This window comes from Apus apus, chromosome Z, assembly GCF_020740795.1.
Source record: "Apus apus isolate bApuApu2 chromosome Z, bApuApu2.pri.cur, whole genome shotgun sequence".
Lineage (NCBI taxonomy): Eukaryota > Metazoa > Chordata > Aves > Apodiformes > Apodidae > Apus > Apus apus.
The window spans coordinates 18,334,841-18,358,713 of record NC_067312.1 but is presented as its reverse complement, the minus strand read 5'-3'; the positions used below and the strand labels follow the sequence as shown (position 1 = coordinate 18,358,713).

Here is a 23,873-nt window from a genome sequence, read left to right as displayed (position 1 = left end):
CATATGGTACAGAGCCCAGATGATGTGTTTACTAGTATATTTGGCAATTTTTCCCCGGTGATGGGAATGTCTTAAAAGATAGATGAACATTATCTAAACTAAATAAAGCTTTGAATCTTGAAAAGCAGTTGCTGCGAGTCAGCCTCTAATTCAAAAGAAATTAAAACTGTGGTAATAATATTCAGAGCTTGTATGCCAGTGATTTAATGTTACAGGCAGGCAAGCTCTTCCAGTATGTAAGCACTCTTGTATGTGCTAACTTGGATTTCTGCAGCTTTTTTCACTCTTTCCAGTTGATCCTTTTTGAAACATTGGAAAATTCATATCTGATCTCTGTGTTCTTAAAATGCAGGTCTCCCTTCTTCATTCTTACTTATATGCCTTAGCAGGGCTGCAGAATGCAGATCTTACATTTTGTATTTCTTGCTCACTTGTGTAATCTCCAGATAAATCTGGCCCACCACTTTTTGTACCTAGAATTAAGCAACAAATTTTATATTTGTAATTTATTAAATGGCTTAATGTTTAGACATTAATTAGGAGTATGATTATGATTTCACTTTGAGACTTCAGCTTTGAAAGCACTACTTTTCCTTTGCAAGATATTACTCATGGGAAGGACTGTGCTATTACCAGTATTTGTAATGAGCACACAAAATACCATTAACAGAATCGCTATTGACTACAGGCTTTTTTGTTTGTTGGGTTTTTAAAAAATATGATAAAGTGGTGTATCTCCTTTCTTGTAATGGTCTAATTTAAAGAATTCATTATAGTCTGAGTTATTGCGGGTGACTGGTACTGTAAGTTCTATTTCAGTGTTCCTAATGATCACAAAAACTTGGTAACAAATTACATTTGAGTGTTATTATCTTAATTTTATTGACTACTTTACCAACACTGCCATGGTCAGACTTAGAACTTTTTCTCAATGTTTCTTCTTCTCATTTGATTACTTATAGTTCAAGATACTTTTTCATTTTTCTATAATCTGAAGAAGTGTGAAGTTTTTATACAAAAGCAGAAGCAGATTTTTTTATGCCACTACATTTCGCTGCCATCTTTTTGTCATTTGGAGATAATTTTGCTGCTGTTGTTGTTGTTATTATTATCATCATCATCATCAACTTTTTTTTTTACTGATTGTACCTAAAGACTGATGCTCTGAAAGTAAGCGGCAAACTTCTGAAAATAGTCCTGAAGATGCTCAGATGTTATTCATGACCAAGTATAGATGATCTATGTTTTCTTATTAATTTTATTTTATCTAGTTCAGAACTGGTCTTAGATTTACACGTTGTCTTCATTACTGGGGCCAGGATGTGTACAGTCACTATTTATTTTAAAAATAGTTTCTTCACTCTGTTCACTGCACTAGAATAATTTTTATCTGGGTACAGAACTTTTTTTCCTGAACAGACATGAGACATGTCTTGTTAGTTTTATTTACTGGTAGTGTCTCAATTTTTTAGCTGAAAAAATTAGTCAGGAAAACATGTAAAATGTAGAGAGGAAATTACTGTATGCAGAGGCCCAAGAAGGAAGAAAGAGATGACTAAAACTGAAGGGGGGAGGATTGCACAATTAACATGTGGTAAGCTTGTACTTTTAAGTAAGTAGAAATAACAATGTCATGAAAGTGAGTAATCCCTTTACAGGCTGTCCAAAAGATGTTGACAATATATGGAGATAATGAAAGAGTGGGAAGGATCAAATAGAAAGTATAATTTGGAAGAAAATACCATGGGCTTTCTGGGACATGTAAAGATAGATTTTAAATCTGGTAACTATAACTGGTAAGTATGAACATGTAGACAAAAAAAAAGACCTAGCTTGTGGGGAGTTGGGAGAAAAGGGACATAAAGAGATCTGGCAGATACCATCAAAAGGAAAAAAGCAACCAGAAGGAAAACATATTAAAAACTTGATTGAGGTTTTACTGTTTAATAATGGATGACAGACATACAGAAGGGTGACTCGCTTCATAGATATACAAATCCAAGAAAATACATTTTCAAATTATTGAAAAATATAGATAAGCAGACCAAAAAAAAAAAAAAAAAAGTTGTAAACAGGAAGTGATATGAGCAATCTGCAGATGCTGCATTAAAAATAAGAAGATGAGAAAAACCTTGTAAGGAAATGTTCCATAAGGTACAGACTTCTAGTGGACCCAAGTCTTAAAATTGATCTGAGTATTATCTGGGGCTTTGCTGTAGTTAAAGTATGTACACTGTTACATCCATGTATGGATTCTCCAGTTTCTAATGAGGTTTGGGCCTGCGCTGCCTTCTTTTAGAGAGTGGATCCACTAATGGAATTACAATCCTCTGTGTAATTGTTCATTTCCATTAGTATATTGGAGGCACGTCTTCTCTGCCAAAGTACTAGGAGAATAGAGTCAGACAGATGTAGTCTCTGTGTATAAAGTCTCTACTGCTAGAATGAGAGAGAACCTGAAACAATTTACCTTAGATAATTAGGACAGAACCTTTTTTAAGTGTTGAGAGACTGGCGTTTTGAAGTAACCATTGGCTGATGTAAATTTTGAAATGAAGCTGTGAGAATGTTGGCTCATACACCTCGTGTTGCAGGTACACGACCCAAGTATATATGTTGTGTTGCAATTAGGAAACGCATGAAACTATTTAAGAACTACAGTAAGTTGTGTTTTGGTTGAGAAAACAAAAATCTATGGTGGTGAATGTTTGAAAATCACCATGTTCTTAGACAACTGGATTAAATTGTTATTTACTTAAATGCTACAGAGAGCTGACTCTAAAACATAAACTTAATGCATTTTAAAATTTCCAGCAGAGGTTTTGCATGGGAAAGTTAAGATGAAACATGCAGAAATTTTCTACTCTTACACCATGGGGTCTTGCCGCCATAATAAAGAAAAAAAATATAATGTAAGAGAGGAAAAGAGAAGAAAAGATTCAGATATTTCACTGTAGTGGAGCAACTGTACACAATAATGTAATGAATATTATGAAGGGACATAAAATATACCTTGTCAGTGAATAAAATTATAGAATGGTGCTAGATCCACACCAAGAAAAACCTTAAATGTTAGCAAAACAGATGTGTATTTATGGTAAATAAATAATTCTTGGCTAGAATAGAAGATAGGCAATGAAAACAAGTAGAACAGGAAGTTCCTTACAAAGACAAACTAGAAAGTGGTGTGAATAACTGCTCACGGAAATCTCTGAGTAAAATTGGGGCAGTGTACGTTGAGCTGGTGCTGGACTGCATTCTTAGTTCAGTGGTCTAGACAGCTGGAGGCCATTCTAGACTTCAGCCAATTAAACAAATTAAGTATGAGACATAGAATGCAAAGATTAAAGTTAATTATGAGAAGAAGTGAATGTATAGACAATTTTTTCATTGCATCTCATCCGTTGAGCCTCATAGTGTAGTTGTTACTTCCAGCAAGCTATTCTGTGGTTATTTTGCTTAAATGACACATCTAGTTTGATCTGCCATCTGAAAGATAACAGACTACCTTTCTCAAGTGTCTGGAAAGCAGCTACTGTATTGAAGGTGTGAAGCAGATGCGTGAATATTAGTTAGCAGTGTGCAGAGTAGAATCCAACCTTGTATGGCTACCTTGTGTATTATTCTACAAAAGCACAGGTTTGTTTTCGTTCAGAGAATTCTCTTTGAGACAATCTGCACGGTATCTTTTCAGCAGTTTTGCTAGTTATGTAGGTGAGGCATGTATGGTGGTATATGAGAGAGTAAATAAACTTCTACCTCCAACCAGGACAATGCTACTGAGATCAGAGTAACTTAAGAAGAAGCAAGGCATTGCAAAATAATATCCCGAATCAATCCCTCAAAATTTTCTAGACAATTACATGCTAGCTTTCTTGATCGTATGTGGCAGAGTCTTAAGACCTGACTCGATCATACAGTACTTTGTATATAGTTTTGTGAAGGGTATCTTCATTTTTACTATCATTATTTGCCACAGTAATGACTTCTGTTGTAAGTCTGAACGCTATATTTTAACGGAAAGTGTAATGTAAAATATAATGTGGGGTTGTCATTTGAGTGAAATGTAACAATTGGGGATTAGTGTTAGATTAAACTGGGTTTAAAGGGAAGTATCTAACTGGATTTAATTCAGACATTTTAAAAAGAAAAAAGTTAATTAGGGACAACCAACATGAATTTGTGAGAAGGCCAGCCTGCTTAGGATGTCAAGATGGCAAACAAAGAAGATTGAGTGGATGTTTATTTTGATTTCCAAAAGAATGTTAGACATTAATCATATCCAATACCGTTGGCTAAGGTAAGAAATCTTGTTGCCAATATAATACAGTTTTTTAAATAGAAAACTGGCTTACAACATTAAGCAAACCATAGCAGTAGAATATAACAATTATTTTAATAGTCACATATTACTAGTGCTTACTGTAGGGAACAATTGTGGGCCATCTAACTTATAAACATACAAAAGTTTCCATTATTGCATCATTGTGGTTATGAATTCAGGAAATGAAAACGATATGATTTATAAAGTAAAGTTACTTGGCTGTGTTGTACTTCATGTGTTTGTTATAGCATTCGAACAGACTTTAGTACTGTTGATTCAGTAGACAAATCTGATTTCAAATCCTTCTTTCTTGCAAAACATTCCCCCAGAGAGTTTGAAGAAGTTCTTTTCTTGTAAGGGAGCTCTCCTGGCATCAAAATCCAACAGGAATAGAGAGCTACAGGCTTGTTGCTGTCATAATCCTATCAAGACAAACTTCTTTTAAGATGGTCTGAGCAGTCTGTCACTGAATTTTGGAGCACTGGTTGATGTACAAAAGTAAGCTGGCTGGCAGAAGCTCAATCAAAAAAGGAAAGAAAATACTTGTTCTAGTTTAAAGAAAAATACCAGAAAATTTGGTGAAGTATTCATGAGCTGTGAATCTTGCTAGATTCCTAGCTGTTGGCAATGATCTAGTAGCATCAATGGCCAAAAAACATTTTTCCATCTGTATTTTTGCAGGAGACTGAGAGTACAGCACTGTTCAGTGTGGATTTCTTTTGTCTGCTTGTGATTAGATATTTGCAACATGCATTATATTAAACTGTATTTTAACCCAGCTTCATAACCCAAAGCTGGTAAGAAAGATGGTAGCCTTCTTATTTAAGGGGCTCTATCTCCAACAACCCTTTCCATTTAATACAACAGGTGAGTTTTGCTTTCATTGCATGACTATGGAGACTGGGGTGGGGGGGGGGAAAAAATTAAAAATCAACAAATATTCAGAAACTCATACTAAAACCACAGTTTAATAAAGCTGTTGGTGTTCTTGGAGTAGGATCTAAAATACTGACTTTGGCCTATGGAACACCTGAAGGCTTGTAACTTGTCTAGGCGGTTTATTCTAGCAATGAGCAAGGGGGGAACTTGAACAAAAGATCCCCATTTAAAGAAGAGCAGTGACTAGCAATGTTCCATCAATAGATCACTTCAGTTTTCTCATTGCACCTATTTTATCTTACTGAGTTTATTGCTGGAATTAGAAGGTCTTCTAGAGATTTTGTGGACCTCGAGGTTTTCTTCCTGCAACCACAATGGGAGTTGTATGCTATTAGCAATGCTGAATCTACCTTCATTTTGCATGTACAGAAAATGTCACAAATTGAAAACTTTATATACATATTTGCTCATATTCATAGTTTGTCATATTTTTATTTTGCAAGTAAATTAAAAGATCGTAGCTTTAGTCCAGGTGGCTGTAAGAACAGTTTTTATTTAATGTATTGTGAGCTGTACAGAGATGGTTGAATGAAGCCTCAGCTTCAGAGATTCATACTTATTACTAAAATGTACAATTAGTGTTGAAATACGCACCTAATCAGAAGTGTTTTCACATTAAAATAAATGGTTCTTTAGTTCAGATAAAAAATAAAGTGTATGACCTGATACAACTTTTAGAAAACATGAAAAGACTAAGTTTAAATATGTAATATTTAAAGTGTGCTGAGGCACACTTAGGACTTTGAAAGAAATTTTAAAGAAATAATTACTTGTAGCTATAAATAGTCTCAGCTTATCGATATAGTTTACCGTGTGCTTCCCTCACAGGATCCCTGGCATTGCAAAAGTGCATAACAGTGAATAGATCCTTTCAAAATCCATAATACCTGCCCTCCAAGTCCTGTATCCACACATCTGGGTATGTTCTGCAAGTCTTCTGAGATATGGAAAGTCCTTTCACCTTTGTAACTGAGAGTTAAACTGCAGGTCCCCAAAAAGTGGTGTGCTAGAGAAAAGCATGTCTGTGTGCCAACTTGAATAGCCTCAGTCACAATACATCACCAAATATAATCCAGACTTTCTATTAATAAAACAAATTGTAGATGTAGTAAATAAAAAACTATATTAAGTCAAGTGATCTAGATATCCAGGCCAGTGTTGAGAAATTGCAGCTTCATTAAACATTCATTATGTAAAGGCTTGAGGCATAAATCAGAAGAGTTATAAGGTGTGTTTAAGTTACACTTAAAGGGTACAGGCTTGTTTGTGGTGTTATTTAATATGCTCACAGTCAAATAGAATTTTGCTTATTGCTTCTACTCTTGGCAATAAATTAAATATTGAAATCAACAACTTGTTACTACTTATATCTCTCATGAGCAACTATCTAAGTGACAAGCAGACATTGCTTCTGGGTGAGAGTGGGAGGACGGAAAATAGCTCACTGTTGCAGAATGTGGAAAAGGAATCCAAAAGTGATTTGAAAGTCTGCTTTATGCCAGGAACACTTTTTTGTTGTTGTTTTTTTCTTTTCCTTTTAACAGAGTGGTTAGTTAGAAAATGAAGAATACCACTTGAGCATGTTATTTCACTTGATGTGCAATCATGGTAAGATGAAACATGGCCCAGACAAAGCAAAATGAGGTTTGTGACATTGGCGTTTCCTTCTTCTCTCTGATGCTCTAGCTTTGCCTTAAGACAGCAGACTTCCTTGGGCAATGATGATGGCAAGGCTCATTTGAATTCCAAAGACTGTAACTGCCACTTCTAATTCAGCCAAAGGAAGCATGTCTTCATTGGTCTCATGGTTTTCTCATGGTTTCTGTCCCCTTTTCTAGCAGATCATGAGCTAGCTTTTTACAGTCAAGTGTTACAGTATCTGATTTGAGATATGGCAAAATTCCTTGCTGTTAGTTAAGACACTAGGTCTATGTTCCCTATTCATAGAATCATAGAATCATAGAATCCTAGGGGTTGGAAGGGACCTCGAAAGATCATCTAGTCCAAACCCCCTGCCAGAGCAGGGTCACCTAGAGTACATCACATAGGAACGCATCCAGGCGGGTTTTGAATGTCTCCAGTGAAGGAGACTCCACAACCTCCCTGGGCAGCCTGTTCCAGTGCTCTGTCACTCTTACAGTAAAAAAAATTTTTCGGATATTCACCTTGAACCTCCTATGCTCCAATTTACACCCATTACCCCTTGTCCTATCACTGGTCATCACTGAGAAGAGCCTAACTCCATCTCCCTGACACTCACCCCTTACATATTTGTAAACATTGATGAGGTCACCCCTCAGACTCCTTTCCTCCAAGCTAAAGAGACCCAGCTCCCTCAGCCTTTCCTCATAAGGGAGATGTTCCACTCCCTTAATCATCTTTGTGGCTCTATGCTGGACTCTTTCCAGCAGTTGCCTGTCCTTCTTGAACTGAGGGGCCCAGAACTGGACACAATACTCCAGATGCGGCCTCACCAATGCAGAATAGAGGGGGAGGAGAACCTCTCTTGACCAACTAACCACACGCTTTCTAATGCATCCCAGGATGCCATTGGCCTTCTTGGCCACAAGGGCACATTGCTGGCCTATTAATCAAATAAAATATTCAGAAATTACTGTCCTGCCATCTGTGAGTAAATTAATGGAATTTTTTTTACTAGAAGAGGATCTTCAATATGATGGTGAGGGAGTTGAATACAGAAATAATTTGCCATACTCCAATAAATGCTTCAGATATAGCAACTTTCAACTGTTCCACAGTGACTTGTTCCCAAGTCAAAGCTTCTGCAGTTTTTAAAACTAGACCAGATATCTTGCTTAAAGTTTGGTTCTAGTTCAAACAATAATAGCTGAGATTTTTACAGAAACTCTGAGGATTTTCTGTAGCAGGAATTGTCATAACTGATGTAACTGTCAGTCTGTCAAATCAATGATTGACGTAACTGTCCTTTCTAGCTTTGTTACTTTTCCTGCAGAAAGGATTTTAAAACCAAGTCTAGCTAACATTCTAAGTTGAAGTTTAAACATTATTTTACTGTCGACTATGCAAGACTTAGATTTACTCTACTTTTGTTTACGTTATAAAACCTGTTCCTCTGAGTAATAAGAATTTAATATGACAGTTTCAACCATAGGACTAGATACTAGGAAAAGCAACCAGTTTCATTTTAAGAAATGGATTTCTCAAAGATTGCATGTTCCAAAGTTTTTAAGCCTGAAGCAATACAAATTTTTAAATTGAAATTTAAGCAGTAAATCTTTCCTTAGAAAAGATGCACACTATACTGTGTACGTCATTACTAAAACCATTTTACTTTGAAGCACAGAAGGAACACTTAATTTTTGTTTACTATTATGAAGGAAACCCTTTGATTATGGGGAGGGGGGAGGGGAAAAAGGTGACAAATGTGAAAATATTACTGTGATTTGGGCAAAGTTCCAGAGATGGGAGAGAGTGGTGCATTTATCATCAGAGAGACTTCGATTGCTGGATTTATTTCATTAATAGCTAATGTCATATTTTGTGCATTTGCCACTGTGTCTGGCCTTTGGATAAATGGCAGGGGAGGGTATTTTGACGTTCAACTGCTGGAAGATAGGGTGGAATAATTTGCTGTCTCATTTGCCTGAATTGCATGGAACACCATGCAAAAAGTTCGGGTTTTGACAAATGTGTTTTTACAAACTTTTATTCTTCCCAATTTGAATATTAAACCCGTTGCATTAAGAATATAATTGAAGCCATGGCTAGTTACATACACTTATGAATAGTTTCAATTATAGTTTCAACTATTCAAAAGGCTGCAGCAATATTATTTGACCAGACGAACTTGGAACACTGCTGGCCACTCTGCAGAAAAGATGAGATCCTACCCATTTACAGAATGAACCAGGGAATGAAAGTACATAACTGTGAACTTCAGTAAAGCTGATTTGCTTTGTGATCAAACCCTTCATCTACATGTGTGCTCTCTCTCTTCTCATTCAGTATTTGTTATTAAGTGCAGGTTTGCCTGTTTAATGCAGAGATGTAATAGGCAAATGCACAATAGTTCCTATTCAACTGTTTCCTGTCTTATTTTCTGCCAAATAGCTTAGTGTACAATGTCGATGGATGGATGGATGGATGGATAGATATGGATTTAATGCTAAATAAAATCATAATGACTTGTAAATTAATTTTTAAAAACAGGTGAAGAAAAAAACCTGTCAGCTAAAATTATTTTGCATTATATACTTTAGTTCAACCGAAAGGATTCCATCTACACAGACTGATTTATGTATAATGGAGGAGGATAAATCACAGGACCTGGAATTTAACATGTCATTGGCCATGCCAGAATTTCTGAATGCTCTGCAGATGTTAATGTGAAAATATAGCCTACCTAACCTTGCCTTCCAAAAACAATGATAAATGAGATCACTGTGTAACTCAATGAACTTCAGTCTGATCTCATGGCATTGATTCTTAGCCATATGCTTCATGGAGATAAAAAGGCTTTAGAAAGAACATTGCTGAAACATGCCACTGCCTCCTTCCAGTACATTAAAAACTATTCTGTTTAGATGAAGATTAAACATTTAGGTTTTTATTTTACCATACCATTTTCGGCTAAAGGTATGTTCTTCACAAGTTCTAACAACAAGTTTGTTTTGAGTTTTCAAATAGATTGATGAATATAAGTAATTCCTACTTTGAAAGGTAGGCCAACGTTTTAGCTATGTTACAGACATAGAAATACAGTTTCTAGTTGCCTTTTCTGGCAATAGAATAACCAAGCAAAATTAAATAATCAAAAACACTTTACAGTGGCACAGCATGGGTTAGATCTACAGAACTAATAACTCTTTTTGTCTTTAAATATATGATACTTACTAATTCTAAACCTGAAGGGTGCTCTTGAAGAATCAAGCTGGTAAATTCTAATTACTCCTAATTGAGCTTTTAATTAAAAAAATGTATTTTGTAGTATAATAAGATCTTGTTCTGGGTGGGCCATCTCTTCATGGTGTGATTTGGAAAAGTCATTCTAAAGGGAAAAAATGCTTAGAGTTGACAAAATCTGTGTTGTGAAACTACTAAAAAAATCCTATGAAAATTATGGAAAAGGGTTAAAAAGCATGGAAATATGTGAGGGAGAATATATGAATTCTTAGCACCATTTTAAGACTGTGTAATAAGAACAGGAGTTTTGTTTGACCTCTTACATCCACTGGAGCAAATATTTTCGTCAGCATGTATTTTGTTTTGAATTAAATAATTCTGATGTAGAAACACTGTGCAATAGAAAGGACATATATCTGTGGTTGCTTTTACTTTTGGAATGTTAATGGGATTCTTTATTTCCTTTTGTCAGTGCATAAGTTGATATATAACATACAAAAAAATCAGTATTAACAGAGACCCATCAACCCATCATCAATACTTGCTCCCATGCCAGCTCCACTGACCATCTCTATCAGCCACAGGTTTTCAGTCTCCTTAATTTTTTAAGCCCATGCACAAACGAAAATTAGAAAGATACTGGAACCTGGGGGGCATACGGTCTAAGAATCCTGTGGTTTGGTTTTGCATTGATAGCTCCTGCAAAGTGAGCCTTTTGGCCCAAACTTACTCCTTACTGAATTCCTAAGTAAAATCACATGGCTCCCCTTCACTCCCCTCCCCCAATGCCTTAATGTTTATAAACTGGTTGATTCCCAAGCTTGTTGGTGAAAACAAGGTAGGATTTAGTCTGAATTCTTACCTAATGCTTTACATAAATTCAGTTTAGTTCTGTTATCCATCACGTGAAAATAACCTTCCCATAACTGACCCAGGGCTGACTGCTGAAGAAACCCAATAGCAATCTATACATTTAGAACATGTTGGGGTTTTTCCTCCTTTTTTATAATATCCAAAGTGAAAGGAAAAACAACCAAAAGTTTGGGAGGTCTGTACTTTGCTGGCTGCCAACGGTGTGTTGTGTGCATGGGTCCCTACACTTTGGTTTGTAGCTCAGCTGTAGATAACTTTTGATAGCTTTGAGTGATGTTTAATTTATGGCCTTTCACACTATGCTGAATATCCTGCATTCAGAAAGACTCTGAAAGGTCCGACATGCAGCTATCCAGAGTACAAAGTTAAAGTACATACTACTGTTTTTTTTAACCAAAGTGACATTCATAGTATAAGGCCGAGTGGGATGTGATAGAAAAACCGAGAAGTTGCCACGCTCATCATGTGGTAGCTTAATTACTAGTGTTTTATACCTGAGGAATGTTTCCTCCTTCTCTGCAAAAGCAGTCATAAATGGACTGCACCCTATCACAAAATCACTTATTCTCACTTAACCTTGCAATCTTCCCCTGAAGTGCAGAGGTTCTTACACTTCTCAATGTTTTTAACCTCTCAGCCCTCTGGATTTTTTATCAGTAGTTTGTTTTGGTAGCAATCTGCAGTTTGCCTCCATGGATTAATATTTGCACTAATGATTTTTAATCTCTTTTTTTTTTTTTCTTGACATCATGTAGTTGTTCAGGTTTCTTTGTTGCTGTTTTAAAAGAAAAAGAAATACGTTTAATGCCATTACATTCTTTCAGGTTTTACTTTTTTTCTTCCTCATAAAATTTTGAAAACCGAAGTAATAAATTTTAATTCCCAACTCTGTTTAATTATACTGATGTTTGTTCTTATCATTAGAGCAGGAGAGGTGTGTAGCCCCACAGGAACATTTGCTATGTGGTGTTGGTTTGGTTAAGCTTTTGCTCTTCTAAAATAATTACATTTTATTGTTAATCAAAACTATATTTCCCTCCTACCATCTAGCATAATCTTATTTTTCAGAAATAATTGAATTTTTTTAATTAGATTTTTTAGGTTTGCTTTTAATTTATATTGAAATACTCCACAGGAAATTTAAGTTATACTTTCTTGTTTATGGGAGCTGATGTCTGATGCAGCTGAGTGACAGAAATTGCCCGTATTCCAGGGTATCTTGCTCTCCAACTGAAAGATTTTCTGTGTTGCCACATGCAGAGATTTTCTCGCACCCTCTCAGATACTTTAGCATCACTTCAGAAGGTGTGAGGGTTTTTTGTATTTATGTAAACATCTAGTCATGGATTTCCATTGTGGCAAAGATGACTTCAGATTATTGTAAGGATTTTTAAACTAATTCTAAAGAATTATTTGTTTTGGAAGGTAATTAACACATTTTCTGAATAGCGGTGTATTTTATTAATAGTACAATATAGGTTGTTTTATTTGCAAGACTATGTACTGTGTTTTACGTTTTAGAGGAATATCTTTTATAAATCAAAATTTGGAGCAACTTTCTTAGTTTTCTAACATTTTTAGTAGTTTGCATTAATCCTCATTTTGTTTTCCCCACACCTTGTTTACATTCCTATACTGTGTTAATAAAGATACTGTCCATAGATGAGCAACATAGTTATACAGAGTTGCTAGTGGTGAAACGTGACTATACAGAGTGACAGTTAGGTTCACATAGTCATCTATACAATAGCTTCACCCGTTGGTCCGTTTATCTGATTAGCATTATGTTTCAGTTAATATATAAAAGACATATATATGATAAACAATTTAAAATGGCAGAAAGTAGGTTGTGTTTCAGATAAAGGCTGCAGAAGACTGCCAGACTAAAAATGCTGCTCACACAAACGGTGTAAGAGCTGCTGCACTCAGTCACACCAAAGGCTCATTTTTCCCAGTGCCTCTTTCTGACCATGGGTGGCTTGGACTCCCATTGTACCAGTGCAGGAACATGTGAGAGGTACAGTGATGCTTCACCAGTATCCTCTTCCAGTTTCTGGTACTCTTTAGGGATTTCCTAACTGTGCAGGTTGCATTCACACCTTTCTGCCTAGAAGAATGCTTCTTCCATGAATTTCTCAAAGTTATTGGTGACTGTATTTATTATTCTGGCATCTATAGTATTCTGTGGCAGTGAGTTTCAGAGTTTACACTTGATGTGAGGGAAATATACTCCCTTTAAGGGACCCATATTAAGGAGTAGGGAGATAGTTTCACCAAGGGAAATGCAGGCACTGAAAATATTAGCTGGGGAAAAAAATTTACAACATGTATTCTTGTTTAACTAGATCACTCTGATGTGGTGGTATTTGGTTTCAGATGTCTAATTTTCCTTCAGTGAGCTTTTTCCTTTTATGACATATTGTGTATGGCTTGTGTAAGGGGAAACAGATGTGGTGAAAATCACTGAAGAAGTTGCTTCTTTCCCTCCATAAGTTATGTTTTAGAGTGTATTTTCCCCTAATAAAATGTTTAGTAATTCCAGTTACAAATAAGAATCAAGAAATGATACTAGGCACCAGACACTCTTTGTATTAAATTTTTTGGCAGATGGAAATGAAGCAAATGCTCAAGTATGTAGGCTGTCCTAAAATTGGCAATTTATTAGCAATATTACAAACATTCCAGGTGTCTTCTGATACAACAGCATATGAAGTAATTTATTCTATATTCTTTGTACATATGTGTAAGTTGGTATTATGTACAATGTGTCATTTGGAGGTAAAAAAGGGAATTGTTGGAGGGAGAGAATTTTCTCTCTTAACTCCATGAGAAGCTGTTTTTATGTAGATAGATGTTTATGAAGGAGAAAAAAGCTCTCCTCTTCTAAAGTAAAGTAATAAGGTTTGGGTTTGTTGGGTTTTAAAAAATATATATTAAAGTAGAGAAAAATATCTGAGAACTTGCTTACAGTAGCTACATTAATATTGTTTTTAGGGAGGAAATGCTCTCACATTGATATACCCTTTCATCCTGCTGTAATTTCATCTAATTATTTCCTGGTACTGTGTCAGGTGTAGATGATTGTTAGTGGCTGATTTTTGGTTATCAGTGTTGCCACATTGGGAAGTTTTTCTCTTCCACAGAAATAACTTCTCTGGATTCTGATTATTCAATGAATTATTTTGAGAAACAAAAACATTCGCTTTTTTGGAACCTTTACGAAGGTTCTGCCCTCTGTGCATGGCTTCCAGGCATATGTGAGATAGGATCTTGGTGGTATGTGGGAGAGAGGGCTTATGCTTCGGGCACACTTCTGTCTGTCGGTTTCTGTTTCTGCTAATCTTTTGCATCAGCAGCAAATGGCAGTGACCAGTTACAGTCATGTCCTACGTGGACCTGTGTCTAAACAGCTTTTTAATAATTTTTTTTAGTTGTGATTGTTGATCTTACGTTATCAGTTAGTAGCATGTAGGATGGTGTGGTCTCCCTTTTAAGTATGCTATGGTTTCTGTTCAGTGAGCTGCATTCTTTCTGCTTTTTGTAATAGATAACACATTAGTTGGATGCATAATTCTGTTTTATTTTTAGTTTTTGTGTGGATGCATCTCAGCTGTGGGGTAATTTGGCCATCTATGGAAATGTTTTCTTTGCCTGAATGATTTACAATCGTATTCCCAAAGAACCTTAATTGAGAGAGGAAAAGTTATTCAAAATTGTGTATAAAAAAGAATGTCAGTACTTCTTTGTTGTTGTTGTTGCCATGTTGAAAACTATCTGTAGAGAATACATTTGAAAGTAGCTTTCTAGCTACTGAAATTTGGTTTCAGGTAGCTACAAGACTGGGGCTGTGTGCTGCTTCTTCTGATCATTTCAATGGAATAAAGCAATGACCTAATTTTCATTTTCTTACCAACTAAATTGTAAAGCAAATGCAGCCTAAAGTTATGTTACATAAATTATATTTAGGTACTCAACCAATGGCTTTACTGAAACAATGAGGTCTGCAAGTTCTCAGCAGCTCTGAAAGCGGGCCCAGTGCACAGATCGGCATCCAGATCTGACTTAGGAATCTAACTGTAGGCATCCCATTTGAAAAAGTCTGGCCTAATTAAATTACTGATTTTTTTTTGCAATCCATATCAGTCATGTGATACTCTGCTCTTGACATTGCTAGATGTCACCTTCCTTTCGCAGCTTCCTCTGAGGTGTCTTTGTGAAAGATGTTCTTTACAGAGCTTAGTACCAAGTGTGGAAAGCCAGAAATGGACCATTAGGCAGACTGAAGTACATGCAGGTACTTCTGTGGTAAGAGAAAAGAGAAAATCCAGCCAGGATTCTTTTGAGGATCAGCCATTAGTAATACTTACTAGTGTTTAAGCCTTGATTCAGCAAAGCTCTTATTTTTAGAGATTATAAAGGTCCCATCTCTGGTCCTTTAAGCTCTTCAATGTCTTTTTAACTACTAATGGGACAATTTAAGTACTTGAAGTTCAGCACATGCTTACCAGATATAGGAATTTTCTGTAATGTTTTACTTTATTCTGGACTGTACTGGTGATCTTTGGAGAAAGGAACATGGTCTATTTGGGAGGATGTGCCAGGCAATGCAAAAAGAAGTGTATGGTTGAAGTAGCTGAATGCTTTTCTGAGTGCCTTTGTTATATAATTTTTGCCTAATGCCCATTAAATCAGTGAAACCTATTATTTTTGTGTGGCTCCTTACTGTATTTTCTTCCAGTTCTCTTTTCTTGATACTCAACTGGAGCGAACTTTTCTGTGTTAAATATTGTCAATCAAAGACTCAGTAGGTACTTTGTTTGAATCTGCAAAGTGCTATAAAATGCTAAGAACTTTGACAAATGAGACAGTGAATGTCTGGAGATTGAAATAAGTAAAAAATGTTGGCCTTTATTTCTGTAGCTCAGGTTTTAAAAATAATGGATTTGTTCTTTCGCAGTTGGTATTCTTTTCATGCAGCTTCTATGTATGCTTATTTGTTTTGGTTTTGAGCTGGTTTTTTTGCTTTTTTTTTTTTTTTTTTTTTTTTGTGAAATAATTTACACGAGCCTCCTGAAGTGTTAGTTAAAAAATACTTGGTCTCACATACAAGGTTTGGGAGATTTTCCTTGGGGATGTTCCCGTCAGAAAAAGCCCAGTCTCTTCAGGTTGACATTTCTCTCTTTTCATGGAAGAGCTCTTTATTCTCAGTTGGGAGCTTTTGCAGTCAGCCATACTGCTGTTGCATGAGCAGTTTGTAAGCAAGCATAGCCTGGCAGAGCTTCCCTTGTGAATGGTTGCAGTTGGTCTAGTAGTTGCCCTCAAAGGGACCAGGGGAGGACATGTTCTCTATGTACAATTCTTCCTTCATTGTCACAGCCTTTGTGGCAGTTACTCAGATTCAGCAGTCAGTTTCAGAATCTGTGTTTTGGAGCATCAGGGCCTTCAAAACAGAAAATAAGCTCCTCTGAGCTTGAGATACCCTGTGTATAGCTACGGAAAGCAAATATGCAAAAATAATTGCTTGGGTAGCACAATAGCTGTCTGTTTTTCCTCTGCTGTCTCTCTTTTAGTATTCCCCAGTAGTCCTGGGAGAGACAGTGTTCCTCCTGATTCTCCAATAGGGGAAACTGAAAGATCCACCAGCTGCAGCAAACAGATTAGTAGCACTTTCTTCTGACATGCAGCCCACTGCCCAAGAGTTTCTTGCTTCGTGGCAACTGGTATTTAGTTGGTTTGGAAGCTCAGACATTAAACTTATGTTGTCATTATCACCAAATTATTCTTACCTTCCAAAGAAGGCACCTGCTGTCATTAAAGAGCCAGGTACCTTGTAGTGTTGAAGTACCACAGATCTCTGAGTTGGAACAAGAACATTGGTGGTGTTGTTTTGGTTTGGTTTTTTTACAAAACAGCTTTGCTATATTCCTTATAGCAATTAAGGAAATACCTGTCAAAAGCACAAGACTCTTCCTAGCAGCCAACAAAGTTGAGTGGGCTTTGGAAGTATTTCTCTGTTTGGAACTGCTGGAACCCCTTTCAAGACTGAAAAAACTCCACTAAAAATAACTTGCAATTTGCAGTGGAGGTGTATAGAGCTTGGTGACTTCCCAGGCTCTGATTTATTGCTTATCTTCATTCTACCAGTCACCTTCCTTGTGTCCATTTGCAGACGTCACAAATGCTTGAGGAAATAGTTTCTTGACATGTTCTGTGCCTTCTTGAGCTATCATTAGTGGTGATACTGTATTGAAATAAGCTTGCTGTGCTACCTTGCTGTGGTGTTTCAGAATTTTATATTGGCTTTGAATACATTTTTTAAAGTAGTATAAGAAGGCATTTCACATTTCCTGTACTTCAGTTCATGTATCTCCAACTGATTTCAGTATAATATAAAAGTCTTAGTAGAGCTACTGGCAGAGCTATTTTAATTGGAAAAATAGGTGATGTTTATGATACTAAGGTAGCCATGAAATTGCTTTATATCAGATGCTTTCCATGCAGTTTTGATACCATCATCATGAGAGTATGAACAACAGGAAAGTCCCTCTGTTGACTTCAGATGGTACCTGGATCTTTTTCAAGAAAATGTTTTTGAAAATATTTGAGGAGTTGTTTGGGCTTTTTTGCTGTTTGGTTGATTTCTGTGTCTTTATGTATGTGTTTAGGGAGAGGATCTAAGAACATAAGGGAAGCTCAGTATATAAGCATCTTTCTTACTGTGATTTAATTGCCAAAATAAGTTATTCTACATAGTAAGCACGAGCAAAAAAAGGAAGCTTATATTAGAATTCCATCTGAGTTCTGCTGTAGAGTTTATTCATTTTTATTATTTAAACATGTTCTCTCTCTGGCAGTAACCTCTCCTGTTCCCTGTATCATTTTTATACTCTATTTGTGAAGTCGAGTCAAATAAATGTGTGCTTGCTTTAGTGCATGATGGATTAATCAAATCACTAAAATAACCATTACTTTATCACAGCAAGGTGTTAGGAATCCAGGTTTTCTATTAAGAAGTTCTCAGGAAATGCAGAGAAAACGTTTTCATATGATACCACTATAGCATTTGCTGTAGTTTAATGAAGCATCCTTTGAAAACTTTACAAAAAGGAGTTGTCCAGGGTTAAACTGAATCGCACACCTGGTCTTGTTGAATGTCCCCAAGTTTCACTTCATTCTGCATCTAAAGAGCACTTATTTGTCATAGCGGTCTGCCAGAACACATTTAAATGATTTGAAAATAGGCTTGGCAGATTGGCCATAAGAGGGGTGAATTAGTTCTGTGTACAGCAGCAGCAGGCTGGCCCAGTGGACTAGTTCTGACCCAGAAGGATCCTGAGTCACTGCAATCTGTTCTGTGGGAGATGGAAGGCAGTATGACCTGGCTCTTGGACACGTTTTCAGCAGTCGTGAGAAAACAGCTTGTGGGCTAAGTGATGCTATGGTTCTACATGCTATTCCTGGCCTTGTGGGCTGTGGTGCCGGAGCAGATGGTTCTTGTCCAGTTGGGTGGATTTGAAAGATCAGAACAAGGTAAGCACAGGAAAGGCACTTGACTGGGAGGGAGAAGGGAAGGAATGAAGAGGGATAAACAGGCTATGTGCATTTTTTTTTCATTTTCTTTGATGTTCTTCCTTTCTATCTTTAAATTCTGTATAAATATATATAAATATCTTAACAAGTAAACAGTAAGACCATTTTGGCGGGGGAGGAGGATGACAAAAACTCACCCTTAATGTTTCCATACTCAGCTAATGTTCTGACTTTCTGTTTGTATGTACTTGGAGTATCTTTAGTTGTGTTCATAAACTTCATCCACAAACTTCTCAGATGTGTTAGTAACCAAAATGAATTACTATTAGCTGTGTAGTGTCACAGAACACAAATGGGAAAGCCAGAAAAAGAGCCTGTAACTTCTTAAACATCCTTGTGTTTTTTTAAATACAGTATTTTCAGTATTTAAGTATGAGACATCCTACAACCATAAAATCTGGCTTCTCAGGACCTAAGTGTTTGGGGGAATATAAAATCTAACTTACAAAATACTCTATTTTATAATCTACTATGAAAAAATTGTAATTTTATTTCAGAGACTAGCTGTAAAGCTCTTGACTAATGCGCCAGACATACTTCAAAATACTACTTTTTGCAGCCACTGACAGAGACATAGTTTTAGCTTGCAGCATTCATCTTCTGGACTGGGCAAATTCTCTGTGCATGGAACAGCTATTTTTACCTTGTTTAGACAGAGTTTGGTGAGGGGTGAGTTGTGTTTTGAGCTTTTAATATAGTTGGGAATTTTAAAATGGGAATTCTAGTTTCCTAGCATTGCTTGCTATGTAATTATAGTCTCTGATACCTTGGAAGCGTTTGACAGTGTTTTGATTCCTATAGAAAATCTCAACATTCTGGAGAGTATCAGCTTGAGAAATACAGATAAAATCTATGCTAAATCTAGTAAAATTATTTATTTATTTGTTTGTTTGTTTATGTATTTCTTTAGCACCTAAAAATAGTCTACTGTCTGCAGATTTTCACCACTGTGCATCTGACACAAGTCATTTATATTGCTGTATATGTTTAAGCAGACTATTACTAGTCTGCTGCCAGGCACTAATAAAAATATATTAACCCTCTGATCAAATATTATTATTTTTTCATTTTATTTCTAGACAGTTTATGGTTCCACAGGATTCTTTAATTCACAATCATGACACACTGTTAATAGGCTTTAGTATCTTGCATTCTTGGCACCACGCCAAGCAGAAGTCTCAGGTATCTTTTGAACAGCTCTACATGTGGCAAATACGCAGCAGTGGGACTCCTAATGCAGCTGTAAATGTAAGGAAATGGGACAACATTTGTTTGACATATTGCAGTTCTTTATGCATAACTTTACCTATAAGAACAAGATGTATTTTCCAACAAAACATCTGTATAACCTTGGTCTTACTCTATTTTAAATCCCTTGAATTTGCATATTTGAGCTTATCTGGAAAGAAAAATTAATTAGCACTTTATATTGTCATATCAGTGATGTGAAAAAGTTGAGAGATGTGAATGAGAAAGACCACTGTATTTAAAAGGTGTAATTCATTCTACTAATAGACACCAGGAAAGAGATTAGTTAAAAAAATCTAAATTTCCCACAATTCCAAAGTATTGTAATTTACTACTTCCCAATATTTGATGTAAAGAGAGACAGATTATCTTTGTCTTCAGAGCAAACCAGCTGTCAACACCTTTTTTCTGCTGTTACCTGCCTGAAAGTCTGTTGGCAAGTTAACTAACTAAAAGCCTGGATGTTTTCACTCCTTTATATGGAATTTACTGAATAGCTAGATGATAACCACTAACAAGTCCCAATGCTTTCCAAAAAAGACAAGGACCTAAGGAAAACTCAGAGATATGTCAGATTCTCATCAACTCGCCTGTCTTATTTCCTTTCTGGGATCACAAGATGCACCAGATCCAGGTGCTGCCGGAGCCCATTTGTAAGTGGATCTATTTCAGGCTATTTCAGGAGACGTTTTCAGTGTAGAAATGACAAGTTTCCTGAATTTCTCCAAGGCACAGACTCAGAAAAGAACAAGTCTGAGCTGGTGTCAGGTCCTAAAAAGAAGTGTTGTTTTTCTTCTGGCTAGCCATTACCTGGCTGAGCTTATTCCAACACACTTGGGATGGGGGTAGGTGGGAAGAACTGGAAAAAAATTCTTGCATGTCAGAAGTGTTTACTCACCTGAGTGGGACTGCTCACAGCTCGTAATCAAACACTTGATGAAATAACTTGCCAATTTGAGGATTTTAATCTCTACTTTCAGCTTTCCATCTGTAAAACTGGAAAAATAATACTTATTTAGCTCACAAGGATATATGACATTTCCTTCATTAATATCTCTAACATCAGACATTATTCTTGCACAGAAGCCATCTAGAATCCAACAACTCTATTTTTGAGAAAGAAATCTGATGGCCCTGTCACAAATTTGTATCAGTCTAGGGCTTATTTATGCATGCATAAGTGATGTCCAAAGTAGATCTTCCATTAAAATTAATTAAAACAATATAATAGTAAATAAACCAAATTTACTGAACTTGTAATGCATATGGATTATGTGTTTACAGAAGAAGAAAAAAGTTCCAATATCTGAATTTTAATTTTAGTTTTATTGAAGGCAAGCTTTGAATGTTTTACCTTCTCTCTAATTATGGTATATCTTAGAAGCATAGGATGGTTTGGGTCGCAAGGGACCTTAAAGATCATCTAGTTCCAACTCCTCTGTCAGTAGGCAAAGACACCTCCCACAATACCAGGTTGCTCCAAGCCCCATCCAACCTGGCCTTGAACACTTCCAAGGATGGGGCATTCACAGCTTTCCTTGGCAATCTGTTCCAGTGTCTCGCCACCCTCATAGTAAAGAACTTCTTCCTAATATGCAGTCTAAATCTACCCTGCTGTAGTTTAAGGCCATTGCTCCTTGTCTTACCACTACACAACCTTGTAAACTGTCCCTCCCCAGCTTTCCTGTAGCCTACTTCAGGTACTGGAAGGCCCCTGTAAGGTCTCCCCAGAGCCTTCTGCAGGCTGATGATACAATTCTAGATATGCTGTTAGCTCAATAGTAGATTCTGTAACTGGGTATGAGGATGGTAAATGTTATCGTACTGTTTTATTAGAAATGCTTTCAGGGAATATCGTTATGATGATTTGCAATTGGTAGTGGTATTGATGAACTAGCTGAGTAATAAAGTGATTTGGAGTTGGTAGTGTCATTCTGGAATGAGCATGAATCTTAAGAATGTTTTCAGATGAAGGTGGGTCTAAAATGCAAGTAGTAGTATTAGATTATTCTAGTATCTTGGTATCATTTGCAAAATACACGGTTTTTTAACTTGTGGATTTTGTCTCAAAATATGGCCTTTGTGGAATGGGAACTTTCAGCTAACTTCTGAAATGAATGGAGATACGCAGCTGTAATGGAAGGTGGAGTTCTCATACAGTAATGCCTTCTATCAACGTCTTGCAGTTTCCAAAAACCAAAACTAATCTGAAACTAATAATGATCTGAAATCTTTGTGTTGAGTTCTATGTCTGTCCCTCTATCTTGGTATGTTCCTAATGGAGCATGTCTTTCTTTTGCTGCTGGTTGTCTCTGTCCTTGACCACTTCTCACCTGTTCCTACCTTCCTGGGCTCTCTTTTGAGCTGTATTAGGGAAGAGAGAAAATGTTAAAAAAGCTCAGCTGTGTAGTTCATTTAGCTCATTTTACTTCCTTTTCTGCTGGACATACTTGACTTCATTTCGATGTATGCCCACAAATAGAGCTCCAGTCACCATGTGTTTGTGGAAAGCTTTCTTCCTTTGTCTATGAGACACAGATAGAATTCTACTGCTGCAGTGAAGTTTGAATAGGAAGTGAAATAAACTGAGCTCATGGACAGTCAATGAAAATGAAATTTGCTCTGATTGTTTCTGCTGTCCCATCAATGCAAAGAAGGTGATCCTTTACCTCTGGAGTCTGGAGTAAAATTTTTCCTGTTTGACTGCTGCAGTTATGCAGAATTCTTATCCTGGATATTTGCATGTCACTGGTAATCAGAGATGGGCTGGCAGCTACCCAAGTGAAAGCTTTACCCTGTACATGTATTTTAGACAAGTTTGGTTTACTATGGCTTTGACTTTGAACAAAAATCAGGATTGAAGTGACAGTGCTTTCTGGGAAAGCCTGTTCAAGAAGCTGGGCATAACTGTACAGTTGCAATACACAGTACTCTGCATGCAATTAAATATTGTAATCTGTAGCAACGACCTTTAAGATGGTGTGGGTTTTGTTGGAAAGTTAATGTAAAAAAATCCATTTCTTGATCACTGGAACAGAAAAAGGAGACTTGCTAAAATGTGAAATATAATGAAATTATTGAAAATTGTCACACTATTATATTGGGGGTACATTTGCAGTACAGGCAGCTCTGAAAAGTGGAGCACTCCTAAAGGTGATGAAGAGCAGTCACTCTAGTGCTTCCAGACATCTCGGCTGTGTATGGCCATAGTGTGAGTTTCAATAGCACAGGTGTGACTGTCCAGTTGCAGTTCAGCAGTAATTAGCAGCTGGTACTACTCTAATGGATTTGTTAACTTGTCTCCATTTTATGGAGCTGTAATAGCAAATGTGCTCTAATACATTTTTACTTAGCTGATGACAAACTATTAATTTGAGATTATCTTGTGTGAAGCTGATTAAATTAGGACGGAAACAATAAAACATTAATTACTGAAAAAGATTTTACTGATAAGCTGTCTGCTGAACAAGTTGTATTGCAGATGTGTGATAGGGAAAATAAAACTTCCCTTTCTGTAACTATGACTTCAAAATAGGTAAACTGTATCTAAATCCCTTGCCATGTAGTCCTGAAGTATAAACTGCAGGTGAGCTTTCCAAAGCAAATCCCGTCCTTTTCCTGTGAACCGTATATTTTAGAATTGCTTTAACACAGACATAAAAATGCTTGTTCCGTGTATTATTTTTTTTTTGGTGGTACTAGTTTAAGGAGTAGATACTTTCAATTCACTTACATGTGTATAGAAACACAATAGTTCAAGATTTAGTTAATATACGTCTGACAATATAGCTCTATAAAACTGATAGAGGGTGGTGGTCTCTTTTATGGTACAAGAATGATGGCAAAACCTCTTTTCATGCAAATAACTGTCAACAGATTTTAGTTTTGGGGTTACCACCTGGTTGAATCCCTTTTCTTTCACCTTGACTTTCCTGCTGTTGGTAGTCAGCTGCCAGTGCAGCTCTATGTTGTTGGTTTTCAAAAATTGGCAGTGGAAAGACAGTGTATTATTGCT

The 23,873-nt window shown here is 36.5% G+C and overlaps 1 protein-coding gene across 3 annotated transcripts in view; it reads left to right on the top strand.

The window, feature by feature from the left end:
• The window catches only part of ARL15 (ADP ribosylation factor like GTPase 15), a 234,730-nt gene that overhangs the window by 191,009 nt on the left and 19,848 nt on the right, over nucleotides 1-23,873 (top strand). The gene's annotated exons all lie outside the window — the stretch shown is intronic.